Source organism: Bison bison, unplaced genomic scaffold (assembly GCF_000754665.1).
Source record: "Bison bison bison isolate TAMUID 2011002044 unplaced genomic scaffold, Bison_UMD1.0 scf7180017864259, whole genome shotgun sequence".
In the NCBI taxonomy this organism is placed as follows: domain Eukaryota; kingdom Metazoa; phylum Chordata; class Mammalia; order Artiodactyla; family Bovidae; genus Bison; species Bison bison.
The window spans coordinates 6,713,981-6,726,386 of record NW_011494831.1 but is presented as its reverse complement, the minus strand read 5'-3'; the positions used below and the strand labels follow the sequence as shown (position 1 = coordinate 6,726,386).

Sequence of the window (12,406 nt, the reverse complement as noted above, 5' to 3'; positions counted from 1 at the left end):
CACTAGCTTTGTTCATAGTGATGCTTTCTAAGGCCCACTTGACTTCACATTCCAGATGTCTGGCTCTAGGTCAGTGATCACACCATCGTGATTATCGGGTCGTGAAGATCTTTTTTATACAGTTCTTCTGTGTATTCTTGCCATCTCTTCTTAATATCTTCTGCTTTTGCTAGGTCCGTACCATTTCTGTCCTTTATCAAGCCCAACTTTGCATGAAGTGTCTCCTTGGTATCTCTAATTTTCTTAAAGAGATCTCTAGTCTTTCCCATTCTGTTGTTTTCCTCTATTTCTTTGCATTGATCACTGAGGAAGGCTTTCTTATCTCTTCTTGCTATTCTTTGGAACTCTGCATTCAGATGCTTAAATCTTTCCTTTTCTCCTTTGCTTTTCGCTTCTCTTCTTTTCCCAGCTATTTGTAAGGCCTCCCCAGACAGCCATTTTGCTTTTTTGCATTTCTTTCCCATGAAAAAGAAATGGAAAAGCTTCTATGTTAGACTAACATTATGTTAGAGACTAATTTACAGTTTGCTTTTGGCACTCTTTCCTCAGTCTGCTGTGTTGGAAAGAACATGGACTTTGAAGTCATGTTGTTTTGGGTCTGAAGTCTGTCACCTGGGCTGTGTGGGATGCTTGAGAATATAGCATCTCAGATTTAGTTTCTTTATGTGTAAAATGAAGATAATAATACACATTTTACAAGGTTCCTGTAAGGATTGAATGAGGTAATAAGTATGTGAAAAGTGCTGTCACAGTCATATAGAGTAGATTAATGGATAAGTGTTAGCCGCTTCAATCTCTATCTTTTCTAGATACAATAGCCAGATCCTACAAACTTCTCAGTCATCTTTTTCCAAGTCCATTCTTTATATTTCCCTATTGAATAAATTAGGCTTGTTTAAGACTTGACTAGCAATTCTATTCTTTCTGTCACCAAGTAAGAGGTGCATTTTCTAACACCTGTTCTCTGACTCTCTGACATCATCTAGGTATCTAAAAATCAATTCACTTCTGACACTAACTGCCTAGCATTAGTGTAGAGCCTACAAGCTAAAGGGGTCAGTGCCACAAAACTGCTTCCACTTTAGACACCAGTCACAATTCCCAGTTGTCATTCTAACAAACCAACTATAAATTTGGGAGTTCCCATGACTTGGCAGTTCCTCCCGTTTGATAATTTTGATAATTCGCTAAAAGGACTCACAGAACTTGAGAAAACACTTTTTCTTAAGCTTCCCAGTTTATTATAAAGGATACAGCTCAGAAAAGCTATGGAAGAAAAGCTATGACCAAAAAGCAGAGACATTACTTTGCCAACAAAGGTCCGTCTAGTCAAATTTATGGTTTGTCCAATAGTCATGTATGAATGTGAGAGTTGGGCTATAAGGAAAGCTTAGCACTGAAGAACTGATGCTTTTGAACTTTGGTGTTTGAGAAGACTCTTGAGTTCCCTTGGACAGCAAGTAGATCAAGCCAGTGAATCCTAAAGGAAATCATGCCAGAATATTCATTGGAAGGACTGATGTTAAAGCTGAAACTCCAATACTTTGGCCCCCCTATGGAAAGAACTGACTCATTGGAAAAGACTCTGATGCTGGGAAAGATTGAAGGTGGGAGGAGAGGGGATGACAGAGAATAAGATGGTTGAATGGCATCACCGATGTGATGAACATGAGTTTGAGTAAGCTCCGGGAATTGGTGGTGGACAGGGAAGCCTGGCGTGCTGCAGCCCATGGGGTTGCAGAGAGTCAGACACAACAGGGACTGAACAGCAACAATGATGTTAAGGAAACTGAACTTCAAAAAGATGAATGAAAGTAACCTGTTTATGTCCATTGAGAGACACTAAACATTTGAACCTAGGCTAATTTACCTTTAAGACAGCCATTTCGATCTGACCGTGTGATACATTGAAGCTTTATGTTACTAAACAGATATATGTTCAAAATACCCATATTTTATTTTTATCAACCATGCCCAAACTTATAAGATTCTTAGATAATGTTGGGTGAGAGATGATATAAGATATATTAAAAAATGAATAAAAATGACTCCTACTAACATGGAATTTATAGTATCAGTGTAAAGACAATATTGTGATATAGGTAAGTATACCCAATTTAATATAATCAATGTGCAAATTCTTAGAAGGCAATAACTAATTGCTGTACATTGATGGGATATATAGCTGTATAAAATTGTTGTTCTTCATGCCTGGAACCAACCTCCTAAAAGTTTTAGAATTTCCTGAGTGAAAGGATCACCCTTTATTACTAATAACAAGCTCTTTCCAACCATCCTGAATTCACGCTAGTCAGGTGAATCTTGGCTGATCACTAGCTATCTTCAGGATGTGAGCTGGTCTCCAGAAAGGCCACGCCATTGTTGGAAAATTGGAACTTTTAGTCACACTCCTTGACTTTCAGGGAGAAAAGACAGATAAGAGATCCAAAACAGTGTTCAAACACCAATGCAATTAATTTAATCATTTTTTGGTTGCTAATCAATAATTTTTGTCACTAGATATAAAACTAGGTGGGGTTTCTCAGGTAGCACTAGTGGTGAAGAACCTGCCTGCCAGTGCAGGAGGTATAAGAGATATGGGTTTGATCCCTGGGTCAGGAAGATCCCCTGGGTCTTGGGTAACCCACTACAGTATTCTTGCCTGGGGAATTTCAAGGACACAGGAGCCTAGCAGGCTACAGTCCACAGGTCAGAAAAGAGTTGGACATGACTGAAGTGACTGAGCACACAAATATAATACTAGGTACTCGATGGATTCAGTGGGGTGATGCAATGACTGGGAATTTGTAAGTTTCTTTATAATAAAGCTAACACAGGGGGAAAATACAATGGATGATAACACTGTATTATTCACAGGAGGAGAGATGCTTCACTTACTGTTGACCAAGGGTAGACTTTCTCAAGGTAAAAAATCTAAAACATGAGACTTAGAAATAGTAAAAGAAAGAGTAAAAGGAAAAAATAAGGAAAAGAACAAATTACCAAGAAAGAACATCAGAGGTTTGTTGTCCAGAAGGGTTTGTCATACAGAAGCAGGAAGAAAACCTATAATTTTGAAGCACAATGTTCAAGGTGAGAGTAGATGGGTATATGGCCAGACCCAGAAATTGTAGGACCTGGTAGGCCTGGTTAACAAGCAGGGTTGAGTCCATAAAATGTTCTAAGAAGGCAAATAAAGGAGGTGATTTCCTTTTTAAAAGAATGTCTGGCCAATCTCAGAAGGTAGAAAGAAGGTCAAAAAAAGAAGAGTGTTGGCCTGGTTGAAGACTGTTGCAGGACATTTGTGGTGGCTCAGATAGTGAAGAATCCACCTGCCAGTGCAAGAGGTCAGGATTTGACCTCTGGGTTGGGAAGGTCCACGGGAGAAAGGAATGGCTACCTACTCCAGTGTTCTTGGCATGGACAGACAAGCCTGGTGGGCTATAGTTCATGGAGTCACAAATAGTTGGACATGATCGAGCAATTAACACACACATGTGAAAGGTAACAGTGGTGGTAGTGAAGACTGAGAGAAATGTACAAACTCCTAATGTATTTTGAAGGTAGAATCAATGTAAGTAACCATCTTTTATAATCACAGACAACATTTTTGAACAAATAGCTGTCATTAATGACCTCTACTATTTAACCATCCTCACACATGCCAAAACCCTGTAAACCAGACTATAAATACTTCACAGAAAGTGCTTTCACTATAATCATTATTATATTGAATTTGCCAAAAACAGTACATATTTTCAGTATTAATTCCTGACTTGCTAGGATTTGGCACATGTGACTACTTCCTGCTCTTAGAAACATAGGACTACTTTAATGTTTGTAACACAACTCTCTGGATCCACATATATCTCTGCTGCTGCTGCTAAGTCGCTCCAGTCGTGTCCGACTCTGTGCGACCCCATAGACGGCAGCCCACCAGGCTCCCCCGTCCCTGGGATTCTCCAGGCAAGAACACTGGAGTGGGTTGCCATTTCCTTCTCCAATGCATGAAAGTGAAAAGTGAAAGTGAAGTCGCTCAGTCGTGTCCGACTCTTAGCGACCCCATGGACTGTAGCCCACCAGGCTCCTCCGTCCATGGGATTTTCCAGGCAAGAGTACTGGAGTGGGGTGCCATTGCCTTCTCCAATATCTATGCTAGTTTATGTTTATTTTCTTTTAGGAACTTTTATTTTCCTCAAACTCTGTGGTTATATTCAAGAGTAAATTCAAATTTGACATTCTCTATGCCTTTACTATGGGATTCCCAGGTGGTACAGTGGTAAAGAATCAACCTGCCTATATAGGAGACACATGAGACACAGGTTCGATCCCTGGGTCAGGAAGATCCTCTGGAGTAAGAAATGCAACCCACTGCAGTATTCTTGTGTTATATATAAAACTTATCGGAGTATTCAAACTCGAATGTACAGAGGAGTTTGGCAGGCTACAGTCCATGGAGTCACAGAGTTGGACACGACTAAGAAACTGAACACACACAGACACACAATGCCTTTGTTTATACTTACCTTGAGATATCTTAACAACACTATATCCTGCAGTCACTGCTCCATTCTGAAGTTTAGATCCATGGGCTTCCCAGTTGGCTCAGTGGATAAAGAATCTGCCTACCAATGTGGGAGGTGCAAGAGACGTGGGTTTGATCCCTGAGTCAGGAAGATCCCCTGGAGGAGGGAATAACCACCCATTCCAGTATTGTTGACTCAAATATCCCATGGACACATGAACCTGGTGGGCTTCACAAGACTGCATGACTGAGCATGCACACACATTCCTCTTGGCAATATGAGGCATGCATTTCTGAGCATAAAATAGCCAAAATACTCCACAAACCCATTCAATGCTAACAACTGAAAATGCTAGGAAATATTCTTAAAATATTATGAAAGCATTAAAGTGGTAAAATATTATGAAAGCATTAAAGTGGTTGTTAAAAATGCCATGCCAAGTTTATATGAATATAGTACAGTGAGACTACTTTTGTCCTGGGGGCATTTGCTGATATGGGCAAATTTGAACTTCAGTTTTGATGGCATCTTGGGGCAAGAGGAGTAGAATTCCAAACCCAGGTGTTTCCTGGGAAAGTGTCTACCAATAGAAGTTGGAACTCAAAGGACTGTTCCAGAGAATAGCAAGGAGAGATAAGAAAACCTACTTACATGAACAATGCAAAGATACCGAGGAAAACATTAGAATAGGAAAGACTAGAGATCTCTTCAAGAAAACTGGAGATATCAAGGGAATATTGAAGCAAGGATGGGCACAATAAAGTACAGGAACAGTGAGGACCTAACAGAAGCAGAAGCTATTAAGAAGAGGTGGCAAGAATGCACAGAAGAACTATACGAAAAAGTCTTAATGACCAGGATAACCACTATAGTGTGGTCACTCACCTAGAGTCAAGACATCCTGGAGTGTGAAGTTAAGTGGGTCTTAGGAAGCATTACTGCGAACAAAGCTAGTGGAGGTGATGTAATTGCAGCTGAGTTGTTTCAGATCCTAAAAGATGATGTTGTTAAAGTGCTACACTCAATATGCCAGCAAATTTGGAAAACTCAACAGTGGCCACAGGACTGGAAAAGATCAATTTTCATTCCAGTCCCAGAGAAGGGACACACCAAAGAATGCTCAAACTACCCTACAATTGTGCTCATTTCACATGTAGCAGAATAATGCTCAAAATCCTTCAATCTAGGTTTCAGCAGTATGTGAACCGAGAACTTCCAGATGTACAAGCTGGATATCAAAGAGAAGAACCAGAGATCAAATTGCCAATATTTGCTGGATCATAAGAAAGCAAGGGAGTTCCGGAAGAACATCTGCTTCATTGATTGAAGTAAAACCTTTGCGTGGATCACAACCAACTGTGGAAAATTCTTAAAGAGATGGGAATACCAGACCACTTTACGTATCTCCTGAGAAATGTGTTTCCAGGTCAAGAAGCAACAGTTAGAACTTAACATGGAACAACAGACTGGTTCAAAATTGAGAAAGGAGTATGACAAGGTTATATATTGTCACCCTGCTTATTTAACTTATATGCAGAGTATACCATGTGAAGTTCCATGCTGGATGAATCACAAACTGGAATCAAGATTATTGGGAGAAAGATCAACAACCTCAGACATGCAGAAGATACCACTCTAATGCAGAAAGTGAAGAGGAACTAAAGAGCCTCGTGATGAGGATGAAAGAATGAAAAAGATGTCTTCAAATTCAACATTAAAAAAGTAAGGTTATGGCATCTGGTTCCATCACTACATGGCAAATAAAAGAGGAAAAAATGGAAGCAGTGGCAGATTTTATTTTCTTGGGCTCCAAAATCACTGCAGATGATGACAGAAGCCATGAAATGGCTTTTAAGACACTTGCACCTTGAAAGGAAAGCTATAACAAGCATAGATGGTGTATTAAAAAGAAGAGACATCACTTTGCTGATAAAGGTTCACACTGTCAAAACTATGGTTTTTCCAGTAGTCATGTATGGATGTGAGAGTTGGACCGGCCAAAAATTTGATGCTTTGAAATCATGATGCCAGAGAAGACTTCTGAGAATTGCTTGTATAGTAAGGAAGTCAAATCAGTCAACCCAAAGGAAATCAACCCTAAATATTCATTCAAACAACTGTACTGAAGCTGATGCTCCAATACTTTAGCCACTTAATGGGAAGAGCTGACTCATTGGAAAAGACCCTGATGCTGGAAAAGATTGAAGGCAAAAGGAGAAGGGAGTGGCAGAGGATGAGATAGTCAGATAGCAACTCCAAATCAATGGACATGAATTTGAGCAAACTCTGGGGGATAGTGGAAGACAGAGGAGCCTGACATGTTGCAGTCCATATGGTCACAAAGAGTGTCACACAACTTAGTCACTGAACAACAATGAGATATTGATGCTAAGAGCTGCCTGTGGACATGGATCTCTAGAGGATGAAGCCATCCTCTTTGGCATGAAATATTCTCATAAATAATTTTAAAGGACAATGAGTAGCACAGAGTTAAAATTAACAAAGAATACACAGAAACCAGGTGCCCTGAGAGAAAGTTAAGAGAAAATCTGTCTCAACACTGTAATTAGAAATATCAGACAGTTTAAAACAATTACTTTGTTTAAAGAAATAAAAGGCAAGTCTTACTACCTTTGCAGGTAATGAAAATGTACTAAAACATTGGTATAAAAGTATACCAAAGAACTACACATAACATCTATAAATGAAAATTGATAATTAGTTATTAATAACTAATAACTGATGTAATAACATGATGGATGTGTTTAGCCAATTAAGCAGAGCTGAAAAAAAATCAGTGAATGAATTAGCTCAGAGAATTTATTCATAATGCAATGCAGAAACCTCAAATGGAATATTTGGAATAGAGATTGAGAGACATGGAAGACAGAATAAAAATGATCTTCAAGTGAGAGTAAAAAGAAAAACATACAGGGGTTATTTGAAGAGCTTATGATGAGAATTTTCCAAAAGTTTCCTAGATGAAAGACATCAAACATAAATCAAGAGACTTAAGAAGCCCAATATATCCAAACTAAACATAGAAAGGAGCCTAAACCTAGAAACATTTTACTGAAGCTGTAGAACCTCAAAAACAAAAAAGATTTTGAAAGTAGCTGGAGGAAGAAAAAGACATTCATTTCACTTCATTTCATTCATTTGAAAGTGTGAGACATTGAGCTTACTTCTCTACAGCAATAATGGCCTTCTGAAGACAGTGGAATTATATCCTGATGTGCTGAAAAAAAAAAAAAAATAACTGCCAACATGTAATCCTATATACAAGGAAAATGTCTTTTAAGAATGAAATTAAAAATAAATTTTTAGAAAATAAAGATCAGAAAGTTCACTAAAGATAATTCTATATGATATACTGTAGGCGAAAGGAAAGTGATCATAGATTTGGAAGGTCTATAATGAAAGAAGGAATTAAGTGCAAATAAGGCTTCCCTGATAGCTCAGTTGGTAAAGAATCAGCCTGTAGTGCAGGAGACCCCAGTTGGATTCCTGGGCCGGGAATATCCCCTGGAGAACGGATGGGCTACCCACTCAAGTATTCCTGGGCTTCCCTTGTGGCTCAGCTGGTAAAGAATCCACCTGCATTTAGGAGACCTAGGTTCGATCCTTGGGTTGGGAAGATCCCCTGGAGAAAGGAAAGGCTACCCACTGCAATATTCTGGCCTGGAGAATTCCACGGACTGTATAGTCCATGGGATCGCAAAGAGTTGGACAGACTGAGCGACTTTCACTTAACTTATCTTACTATAAGCTAGCATATATATGGGTAATTTAAAAAATAGTACAGGTTTAAGGTTATGATAATATTCAATAGTTGTAAAATAAAGACTCAGTAACATATGTCAGAATCGGATTTAAAGGAGCAACATGTTCTAAGATTCTTATTTTAAGAGGATGGCAAAGATATTAATTGATATTTTTAGATAACTTAAATATGTATGTTGCATGCTTTAAGACAATCAACAAAATAATAGAAACTGTTAAAGTCCCAATGAATATCTGGAAAAGGGTTACAATAGTGATATAGTCCATTAATATGAAAAAGACAAAGAAAGGAAACGCAAAAAAGAGAAATTATGAAATGAAAATGAACACTTATACCCAAATATGTCAATATACTAAATGAATAAAGTGAAGTGTTCTGGGTAAAATAAAAATATTATCAGACTTTTTTGGAAAAAAAATAGAATATAACTGTGTGCTGTTTAAAAGAAGTGCTTGATTTTTGCTTCCTGGACATCAAGTGAGAGACTGAAAGTCCCAGACGCTGTCGTCCTACACTTCCGTCCATCACGCAAAGCCTGCCTGACCCACTGCTGTTATGGGTGATGGGAGGATCTGGTGTACCAGGCGGAGCTGGCCCAGCCAGCTGAGCGATAGGACGAAACGGTGGACTCCATGAAGAAAAAAGCAGGATTGAATGTGGACTTGACAGTTGAATAAAGAAATCTCTCATCTGTTGCATGTGAAAATGCTACTGGAGCTAAGAGAGCTTCCTGGAGAACAATCAGCAGCACTGAACAGAAAGAAGAAAATGAGGGAGGTGAAGGCAAACTCAAAATGATTAGGGAATATTGGCAAATGTTTGGGGCTAAACTAATCTATTGTGACATTCTGGATGTACTGAACAAACCCCTCATTCCAGCAGCTAACACTGGCAAGTCCAAGATTTCCTATTATAAAATGAAAGGGGACTACCACAGGTGTCTGGCTGAATTTGCCTCTGGAAATGAGAAGAAGGAGGCTACGGAGAACAACTTAGTGGCTTTAAAGCTCCTAGTGATATTGCAGTAACAGAACTTCCAGCGACACATCCCATTTGCTTAGGTCTTGCTCTCAATTTCTCTGTATTCTACTATGAAATTCTTAATTCCCTCAAACCGCTTAATTCCATCAAACAGCTTTTGATGACGCAGTTGCAGAACTGGATATGTTGAGTGAATAAAACTATAAAAATTACATTTACCATGCAATTATTATTAAATACGGAGAAGCTGATGGCACCCCACTCCAGTACTCTCACCTGGAAAATCCCATGGACGGAGGAGCCTGGAAGGCTGCAGTCCATGGGGTTGCAAAGTCGGACACAACTGAGTGACTTCACTTTCACTTTTCACTTTCATGCATTGGAGAAGGAAATGGCAACCCACTCCAGTGTTCTTGCCTGGAGGATCCCAGGGACGGGGGAGCCTGGTGGGCTGCGATCTATGGGGTCGCACAGAGTCAGACACGACTGAAGCGACTTAGCAGTAGCAGTAGCAGTATTATATAATAATCTAGCACTGTGGACTTCAGATATCAGGGTGATGGTGAAGAGCAGAATAAAGAAGTACTGCAGGATGTGTAAGATGAAAATCTGTGAGACATAAAAGGCAACAAGAGAAATCACCTCTGAACACTCCACACTCCCCATCCCACCCTTCTAGGAAATCCACCAATGGTCACTGAGAACCACCAAATCTGACTTTTTACCTTCAGTCTCAGAATTTAGGCTCCTGCCTTATTTGGTTTGATGTTGTTTTTAAACGATTTTCATAAGTTCTTACAGGCAAGAGTGAATTTCTGTGGATTTCACTGGTCCCAAGCATTAGGTTCTTTAAAACACTAAAAAGACTGCATAAGGGCCTTTTCAGCATTACTGGAAAGTTACATTTGAAAACCATTAGACTTTCAGGTGATGCAAGCATGTACTGCTGCTACTGCTGCTACTGCTAAGTCACTTCAGTCGTGTCCGACTCTGTGCGACCCCATAGATGGCAGCCCACCAGGCTTCCCCGTCCCTGGGGTTCTCCAGGCAAGAACACTGGAGTGGGTTGCCATTTCCTTCTCCAATGCATGAAAGTGAAAAGTGAAAGTGAAGTCACTCAGTCGTGTCCGACCCTCAGCGACCCCATGGACTGCAGCCTTCCAGGCTCCTCCATCCATGGGATTTTCCAGGCAAGAGTACTGGAGTGGGGTGCCATTGCCTTCTCCAGAGACAGGTAAATCACACTGAAGAGATGTGTGTGGTATCATTTTCCCTTTTTCTGATTATTTAAGTAGAACTTTATGCCAGTGTTTAAAATTAATTGGATGTTAGCTGGAGGTGATTAAAGGTTGTTTGGGGGATTGTTGTAATGGTTTTGCTATAAAAAAGGGTTTCAAACGCTGCTGAAATATTGCTAAAAAGTATGGTTTTAGTAACAAGTCAACAATCCATGGCTGCTCATCCTTGCCTAATTTTACTCTCCCTTCGAAGCAAGTTATCATTAAAGGTAGTATGAAAAAGCCTGCATCCATGTTCAGTTCTTTCTTTCTTCTCCTACCCTCTTAATCCAGCACTACCCCTCCTCCTTCGCTAACTCAACCTCTTGTTCAATATATGTAACTTGTAGGGAATTTGTACTACTAGATATATGTCTGACTGGAGCCACAACTACAGAATTTGTGTTGTTCTTACTGATACACAGCATGGATTAACATTAAATTTAAAACAAACCTGAATTTAAATGCCAAACATTATCGCAACTCCAACCTTTATCCTTCTAAGATAAAATCTCTACTCTAAACATACAATAAATAAATATAAAAATATAAGAGGTCCTTGTAAAATATAAGGTTACTGAAAGTGCGAAATAGTTTTAAGGGACCAGATCTGATAGACAGAGTACCTGATGAACTATGGATAGGAAGTTCATGAGATTCTACAGGAGACAGAAATCAAGACCATCCTCAGGAAAAAAAAAATGCAAAAAAACCCAAAATGGCTGTCTGAGGAGGCCTTACAAGTAGCTGTAAAAAGAAGAGGAGCCAAAAGCAATGGAGAAAAGGAAAGATATACCCATTTGAATACAGAGTTCCAAAGAAAAGCAAGGAGACATAAGAAAGGCTTCCTCAGTGATCAGTGCAAAGAAATAGAGGAAAACAATAGAATAGGAAAGACTAGAGATCTCTTTAAGAAAATTAGAGATACAAAAGGAATATTTCACGCAAAAATGAGCTTGATAAAGGACAGAAATGGGTATGGACCTAACAGAAGCAGAAGATATTAAGAAGAGGTGGCAAGAATACACACAAGAACTATAAAAAAAATCTTCACCACCCAGATAATCATGATGGTGCAATCACTCACCTAGAGCCAGACATCCTGGAATGTGAAGTCAGGTGGGCCCTCGGAAGCATCATTATGAACAAAGCTACTGGAGTTGATGGAATTCCAGTTGAGCCATTTCAAATCCTGAAAGATGATGCTGTGAAAGTGCTGCTCTCAATATGCCAGCAACTTTGGAAAACTCAGCAGTGGCCACAGTACTGGAAAAGGTCAGTTTTCATTCCAACCCCAAAGAAAGGCAATGCCAAGGAATGCTCAAACTACTGCACAATTGCACTCATCTCACATGCTAGTAAAGTAATGCTCCAAATTTTCCAAGCCAGGCTTCAACAATACGTGAACCATGAACTTCCAGATGTTCAAGCTGGTTTTACAAAAGGCAGAGGAAACAGAGATCAAATTGCCAACATCTTCTGGATCATCAAAAAAGCAAGAGAGTTCCAGAATAATATCTATCTGCTTTATGGACGATGCCAAAAGACTTTGACTGTGTGGATCACAATAAGCTGTGGAAAATTCTGCAAGAGATGGGCATACCAGACCACCTGACCTGCCTCTTGAGAAACCTGTATGCAGGTCAGGAAGCAACAGTTAGAACTGGACTTGGAACAACAGACTGGTTCCAAATAGGAAAAGGAGTATGTCAAGGCTGTATATGTCACCTTGCTTATTTAACTTATATTCAGAGTACATCATGAGAAACACTGGGCTGGATGAAGCACAAGCTGGAATCAAGATTGCTGGGAAAAATATCAATAACCTCAGATATGCA

General features: G+C 39.5%; 1 protein-coding gene and 1 pseudogene across 1 annotated transcript in view; both read left to right on the top strand.

Moving 5' to 3' along the window:
• The window catches only part of LOC104994459, a 13,782-nt pseudogene extending 3,876 nt beyond the window's left edge, over positions 1–9,906 (top strand).
• Positions 1–12,406, top strand: part of MDGA2 (MAM domain containing glycosylphosphatidylinositol anchor 2) — a 534,959-nt gene that overhangs the window by 376,209 nt on the left and 146,344 nt on the right. The window lies entirely within an intron of this gene.